Raw genomic sequence first — 8,519 nt, 5'->3', positions numbered from 1 at the left:
ATCAGCTGGGAGAAGAGAGCATCAGAGAGAGGGTCAGTCCCTAGGATCTGAGAAACAAGGCTGGAGACAGGTGCAGACAGCTGAGCAGGTGCTGAGTCATGGAAGAACTGAAAACCATAACTCCTGGAGATGGGAATATGGGGACATGGATTCTGACAATGACTTCCTTCTTGTCTGGGCTGCTGATATAGGCCCTGATGACATGCAACAATGCTCTTGTCATCTGACCTGTCCTTCCCTAACCTCACGCCTCAGTTCCAGTGACTGGGCTTCTGCCTTGTGCTAATGAGTAATCTGCTTTCTACTCACTCCTGACTTGCTTTTGCAGGACCCTCAGGATTGGTGGCTGAACTTGGAATGTCTGAGGCATGTTACCTGGGTGGACCAGGATGACCCACACCAGTTTTTCCCAGTGCAGGGATTGTTGTATGTTACCCTGGTCAGGCCTCATCCTTGTCCCCTCAGCACTCCTCCCCTCAGCCCTCCTCCCTCAGCCCTCCTCCCTCAACCCTCCTCCCCTCAGCCCCCTCCCCTCAGCCCCCTCCCCTCAGCCATCCTCCCTCAGCCCTCCTCCCTCAGCCCTCCTCCCCTCAGCCCTCCTCCCTCAGCCCTCCTCCCCTCAGCCCTCCTCCCCTCAGCCATCCTCCCCTCAGCCATCCTCCTCTTAGAAGAGTTCTGATGGGACTGTAGAAAATACGCTTCACAACATTTGCCAGGTGTTAAACCCTGTAGTATGGACTTTCATATTTGCCATTTAGTGCAATTTCCTCCTTACAATTATCCTCCAAGACAGGTATAATTATCTGTTTTACAGGTAAGTAAGTAAAGACTCAGGTTGTTCCTTGTGTAGTTCCCATGGATGATCATCTTCACTCTGGTTTTATTCCTCTTTATCCTACTTTCACGAAATGTTCTTTCTTTGCCATTCTTCTGAACGTGGGAAAATAATCTCTACAGGATTGTTTTGAGCATTAAAATGAAATGAAAGTTTCTAGCACATGGTAAATACCTAATAGTGATTTCTTTGTTCCATCCTATTCCAACTTCTGCATAGAAAACCTGGCTGCACTGACAGAATTTGGGCTTGGCACATATCTAGGATAAAACGATGCAGTAAATTTGGATGGATGAATTAATGGATAGTCAGTGGAAGCATTGGAGTTCTTTTTAGGGTTTGGACAACCGGAAGACCATCCTTTCCCCCCCTCCACTGCTCCTCTTGAATGCCTACTATTTGCATCTATAATCTGAACATCAGATCTGCTCTTTTGCTGGATTTTTCTTCACTTGGAGCTGGTCCTCCTCACCTGTCCACAAGAACATGCTTCTCTGTGTTTGTTGCATGGACTTAGTTGCCAGGTCCCAGGCTCTCCTAGCTTTTCTGTACTTTTTCTTTCTAAGTCATCATCCTGACATTCTGGACTCAGTGGGTTGAATAAGAATGTGTTAGGCTGCGTGAGTGGTCCTGGAGGGACCGGTCCACTAAGACATAGGCTTGCCTGGGACCCAGGCTGCGCTCAGCTTCAGCGTGGTTAGATCTGGGCTGTGCGAGGCCATCTGCTGGCTCAGCACCTTTCCACATAATGAAGCAAATCTACTGAAAGCCCGGCGTTTGGGATCAGAGAAAAAAAATCTTTGGATAGAAGTACAGGTAAGAGTTCTATAGATGTGTTTTCTCCTAGCCAGCAGTTCCATTAAGGAAATTTATTTTTGTGTTTTGGAAGCATGATGATTTTAGTTCAGTCATGGACCCTTCCAGTCATTACTCAGCTCTCAGTCAGCAGATTCAAAGGGAGCTCAGAGAGAAGAACCCAGGGTACTGGGCCATCTGTAAGACCTAGGCACAACTGCAGCCATGCCAGGAAGGGGACACTTGGCCCCTGTTCCAACTCGGTTGAGCATCTGTTAGGTTTCACAGGAATGATATAATCAAGGCAAAAACTCCCTCTAGAATTTCATCAATCTCCAGAATTAAGAATTCTAGAAAGGAATAAAGAATTAAACAGAAAAACATCCCTACAGCGATGACCAAACAATTCCCTCCTCTTAAGCCCTCCTGTCCCACAGCTGGGACCACTGAGTGACGACCTAAAGACTCAGCCTTACCCAGGCTCTATGATCTATTCCATTTCTGGTCAAGAAGAATGTAGGAAACCTTTGGGTATCCATTTGGGGGTTCCACATCAAGTCAGCCTTGCTCTTGTGCACACTCCGACTTTGCACTCCTGAATCTGGTAAATGGATCCTTATCTTAGGCTTTTTGATCATCAAGCACCCGTGACTTAGAAGTTCCAGACCTGCGTCCTTATCTTACACCTGCACACCTTAGCTCCTCCCTACCTCTGCATTGTCAGGACCAGAAGCTTGCCTTGCTATCATAAGACCTTGCAGGAATCAAACTCCTCTGCTGCTTGTCAAGTCTAAAGTAGGCTTAGCTTACTCAGTGGTGCAGTCTTCTAGGTCAACCTGTTTTAACCCATTGATTCAGCCAAGTTTTGCACCATAACCCCACCACAGTTCCATCTGCCCAGACCTGACGGTTGACTGTGCCCTAATCATGAAAGAGTAGAATTTGATGTAGTAACCCATGGCCAACATTCCAACTCCGTGTAGAACCCTAGAGCATGGGTGGAAGCTGCGAAAGCAGCAGGATACCCAAAGGTCCTGGGAGATCACTGAGCATAGGGGAAATGACCACTTCTACTTCTGAACTAAAACCTCTCAACCATTCTAAGAAGCCTGGCTTCTAGGGCTGCATGTGTTCATTCACATCAGTCTTCTGCCATACGACCTCATACCATATGCCTTCATTTCAAACAACTGGCCAATTAAGAATCTTAAACTGCTGTGAAGCAATAAAAATTTCCCTAAACAATAACTATACAGAACATCACTTTCAAGACTGAGATTTTGTTATCTCATTTCAGGCATTCTAAATTAAGCCCTAGAGGAACATTTTACTGCTAATAAATAATCACTTGTTTTAATATGTGTTATTGCTGTGATAATAGGCTACATCAATATCTATTCCTGTTATCGTAACTGGGAAATAGGACCAGAGAATAGTGCTCTGTGTCCTAGTATTGAGAAAAAAACAAATGTTAACTTTCATAATGTCATGTTTGGTTTAAATTATCTGTTCTAAAATATAGGCATGAATTCACCTTCAATATAATGAATTCATTTGTTACTCAGCCATATTTGATCTTATCAAATTTCTCCCTAAAACAATTTTATGTGATAGGACACAGAAGAACAAAACATCTCATGACTTATCAGTTGTTAAATAATTCATTGAGATTCATTAAAAGAAAGTGTTGGTGAAATCTTTACATTTTTAAAAAAGGAGCTTTATAATTTTAAAATTTGTATCTTGAAGGTTTAGAAATCTTGGCTCAGATTCTTGTGTGTTACTTCCTTACTGGGCTACATTTCAGAATGTGTTGATTTTTTAAAAATTCTCAATCTTCTATATATTCCAATTTATCAAATATAATCAACTCTCCAGGTGGAAAGTCACAGCCTCTGATTGGCTTCTAAAGTTTGATTTGAGTTTTTAATCCACAAAAGGGATTGCCAAAAAAATTAACATTTTCCCCCCTGAAGTTATTAAAGCTTAATTTAAAAAGACATTTGTTCCAAGATAAATTTAAATGGTGTGAGACTCATGAAATAATTGACTTTGGAAGAATCTAAAGCTGCTCCAAGTCTTTTGTTTCCAATATTATGATCAAGTCCCTCCAAAGCCATGTAACTGAGTGGGGATTAATAGGGAGAGAATTGGCCGTAAATAATCAATAAAAAGAAAACAATTTAGTAAAATGATTTTAAATCCAAGTTAAACTTTGCCTGACAATAGATAGTCCAATGAGATTCATAGTGGTTAAGATATAAATCTCTACTAAATAAGCTTTCTAACTAAACCAACTATATTCTAGAACTTGCAATATTAAATGGACTTTGAGTTTGCAGAACTGTAGTGTTGGAACAGGAAAAGTATTAATAAATGTAAAATCATCCTATAAATTCTGGGTTTTCTTTTCAAACCATAGAGTAAATTTGGCTTCTGTGGCTGATTAATGCTCCCACGAAAGTGGCCAAAACTTGGAGTACCAATATCCCAGAGGAAAGGGATATTGAGGAAAGCTCAACATTTGGCATCAATTTTCTCTGTAAAACATTTAATGAATCTTAAACTGTGCAGGGCAAAGTCTAGGAAACTAAGCAGAAACAACTGAAACACACAGTGGAATTTTTGACAGTCTCATGGAGCTTGGGAAACAAAAGTTTGGATCTCATAATTTGCCAACAGGGAGGGAGCTCTAGTAAACACCCAGGCTTTCACTTGGGAACCCTGGAGGCTACCCCAAGCCTGTAGGAAAACCAAGCTTTATAAAGATTATAACATCGCTTTGATTAAATTGAACTCATCTGATCCTGTCCGTTGTAGATGCCTCACAGAGGATAAGAAAAAGTCTCTTTGGAGAAAAACAATGCCATCCAAAGTCATATTTTTTTTTTTTTAAATCACAATGTCTATCATTAAATAAAATACCAGGCCCATACATGAGAGACCCATACATGATTCAGATATTAGAGTTGTCAGACATGTGCTTAAAAAATATAGCAATGGAGATTATGATGTTAGATAAACATTGAAATTAAGATGGAGAATTTTACTAGAGTACTAAATCTAAAAAAAAAAAGATCAAATGGAAATTCAAAAACAAAATTATAACAATGTAAATTAATCTGTAAATAGATGTGTTTTATAATTAATTATAAATGACTAAAGAGAGGATTAAGAAACGTGAACAATATGATTAGCAAAATTAGCCTAATTAACAATGGACCTAACAATGATAGAATATACCTTTACTCAACTGATATTTGCCAAATTTTACCAAAATTGATCATTTGCTAGGCCACAAAACAAGCCTGAACAAAATTCAAAGGATTGAAATAATGTTCTCTTATACCGTGGAATTAAACTAAAACTAAAATAAACAATTATAATCACCAGAATATCCTCTAATATTTAGAAGCTAAGCAATTCATTTAGAAATAAACCTTGGGTCAAAAAAGAAATCCTGATGAAACTAAAAAATACTTTGCACTGAATGAAAATAAGAATATGGCATATCAAAATATGTTGAAGCTGTGCTTAGAGAAAAATTCACAACCATCAAATTCATATGTTAAAAATGAAGAAAGTGGTCTCTCTGTCCATCTAAAAATGTGAAGGAAAAAATTCCCAGCAAATTACCCAATAATGCAGGTGGAAGGAAATAATAATGATGAGAGCAAAATTAATTAAATAGAAATCATAAGTATAGTAAAGTGAACAAAGCTGAAATTTAGTTCTGTGAAAGACTAAGTTAATTCTCTGAAGACTAAAAAAAAGAAAAAGCTGATATAACCAATATCAGGAATCAAAGACAAACAAACAAACAAAAAGTAGTCACTACAGATTATACAGACATTAAAAAGATAATAAAAGACGTTGGAAATACACTTAGGTAAAAAATTTACAAATTTTGATAAAATGAACAAAGCCCTAAGATAATATAATTGATCACAACTGATACAAAAAGAAAAATGGAAAATCTGAATATTTATTTAAAACTTAAATCTGTAATTAAATACCTTCCCACTAAGAAATCTGCAGGTCCAGATGATTTCATTTGTGAACATTTCTAAACCTTAAGGAAGATATGAGGTCAGACAATTAATTTTGTGAACTCATCCTAGAAAAAGTGCTCCATACGTCATTGCTGAATATCACTACGGTCACCTTCGAAGGACTCCCTTTGGGAAACTATGCACTGACTCCAGTGCCTAGTCCACCCTTCAAAGCAATTGTGGAACTTTTTTTCTGGAGTGGCCATCAGAGCTATCATTGTATTACCCTTGATGTCCTGAATGTCATCAAAATGTCTTCCTTTCAATATTTCTTTTATCTTTGAGTAAAGAAAGAAGTCATTGGGGGCCAGATCAGGTGAGGAACTGTGTTCCAGTTATTTGTTTACTGGCTAAAAACCCCCTCACAGACTGTACGCTGTGTGAGCTGGTGCATTGTCGTGATGCAAGAGCCATGAATTGTTGGCTAAAAGTTCAGGTCGTTTAACTTTTTCACGCAGCCTTTTCAGCACTTCCAAATAGTAAACTTAGTTAACTGTTTGTCCAGTTGGTACAAATTCATAATGAGTAATCCCTCTGATGCCAAAAAAAGTTAGCAACATCATTGCAACAAGTTCGCTAACTTAATTGTCAAGACCTTGTATAACACCACTCTTGGAAAACCTTCCCAAGATTAGAAAAATGGATGCTAAGTGAAATGTCATACGGAAAAAGTCAAGAACCATACGATTTCATTCATATGTGGGATATAAAACAAATAGCAACAAACAAACAAACAATACAATACAAATGAAAATTCATAACACAGACAACAGCATGGCGGTTACCAGAAGGAGCCGGGGTTGTGAGGAGGTAGAAGAGAGTAAAGGGGGTCAAATATATGGGGACGGAAGGAGACTTGACTTTGGGTTGTGATCACAAAATGCAATATACAGAGAATGTACTATAGAAATGTGTCCTTGAAAACCATATAATCTTATTAACCAATGTCACCCCAATAAATTCAATTAAAAAGAAAAACGGAGAATATTGTCCAATTCATTTTATGATGCCAGTTTAATCCTGATATGAAAGCCTGGCAAGAACAGTACAAGGAAAGAAAGTTATAGACTGATTTTTCTCATGAACATAGATACATGATCCTAAACAACATGTTCGCAAATTAAATTCAGCAATTTATAAAAACAAAAGAAAAACAAACACATATCACAAAAAGTTGGATTTATTCCAGGAATGCAAAGTTGATTTAACATTGTAAAAAATCAATAAAATGCAATTCACCATATTAACTGAAAAAATGAGAAAAATTGTTTATCATGTCAATAGACGCAGAAAAAGCATTTGAGAAATTCAAACTCTGCTAATGATTAAAAAGGAAAGAACTTAGCAACGTGGATATAGAATGGAAGTTCCTTAATTGAATGAACATGCATGTGCAAAAAAACTTAGAGCAAGCATCATGGTTAATTTTGGTACATCAGAAGTTTTATCAGAAATGAGACAAAGATGCCTAATCTCGCCATTTTTAATCAACATTGTAATAGAGGGCCTAGTCAGTGCAGTAAGGCAAGAAAAATGTAGAATGGTTAGAAAGGAAGAACTGAAACTGTAATTATAAGTAGAATATTCAAAATAATCTATAAACTATTACCATTCATAATTTAACTTAGTAAGGACACTAGATTAAACATCAAGATAAATCTCTTTATTTCTATATACTAGCAACAAAGTTAAAAATGAAAAAATTAAATGTACCATTTATAATAGCATCAAAAATATTAAATATCTAGGAATGCATCTAATGAAAAATGTGAAAAATTTCTATGCAATAAATTACAAAATATCATAGAAAAAGATTACAGATACCTAAATAAATGGAGATTTATACCATGGTCAAAGATTGGAAAACTAATACTGTTAAGTATCAAACCTCCTCAAGTTGATCTATAGAATAAATGCAATCTCAATCTCAGTCAAAATTTTAACAGACTTTTTTTGGTGGAAATCAACAAGCTGATTCTAAAATTTATATGGAAATATAAAAGTACATAAATAGCCAAGATAATTTTGAAGAAAAGCTAATTTAAAGAACTTATACTATCATACATCAAAACAATGGGATTGTAATAATAAAGTCAGAGTACCATTTGAACAAGGAGAGACAAAGTGGGAAATAAAACAAGAGAAAGTACAGAAACAGACCCAAATATATAGTCATTTGATTAGTGCCAAAGATGACACTGATGTGCAGTGTGAAAAGGAGGGCCTTTTAAATTGGTGGGGCCATATTGACAAAAAAATTATACTCAAAATCAATTTTAGGTGGATTGTATATCTAAATGTAAAATGCACAAACAATAAATTTCTGGAATACATCACAGGAAAATGTCTTCATGATTTTGGGGTCGAGAAAAACTTTTAAAAGGCACTAAGCATAATGGATAAGTAGAACATAAACAAATTATATATAATAATTGATAAATAGGACTACACAAAATTAAGAAACTGTTGATCTAACAACAAGATTAAGAGAGTGAAAAGGCAAGCAAGAAGTTGGGAGATAATTTTTATAACACGTATAACCTAAAAAGGACACATATGTAAAAATGTAACAGCATTAACTAATATGTAAAGAACTCCTATGAAGAAAGAGAGAGAATCCAGGAGAGAAATGGACAAAAGACCTAGGTACTTCCCAAAAGAAGATTTCTAAATGGCAAATAAACATGATGAGCTGCTCAAAATTATTAGTTATTCAAATCATAAGGTACCACTACACATCTATGGTTAAAACGACTGGCAATATTAGATTTTGGCAAGTATGTGGACTAACTGGAAATCTCATATACTGGTGGGTGTGTAAACTGGTAAAAAACACT

Source organism: Rhinolophus ferrumequinum, chromosome 5 (assembly GCF_004115265.2).
Source record: "Rhinolophus ferrumequinum isolate MPI-CBG mRhiFer1 chromosome 5, mRhiFer1_v1.p, whole genome shotgun sequence".
Classification (NCBI taxonomy): domain Eukaryota; kingdom Metazoa; phylum Chordata; class Mammalia; order Chiroptera; family Rhinolophidae; genus Rhinolophus; species Rhinolophus ferrumequinum.
Note: the sequence above shows the minus strand (reverse complement) of the source record.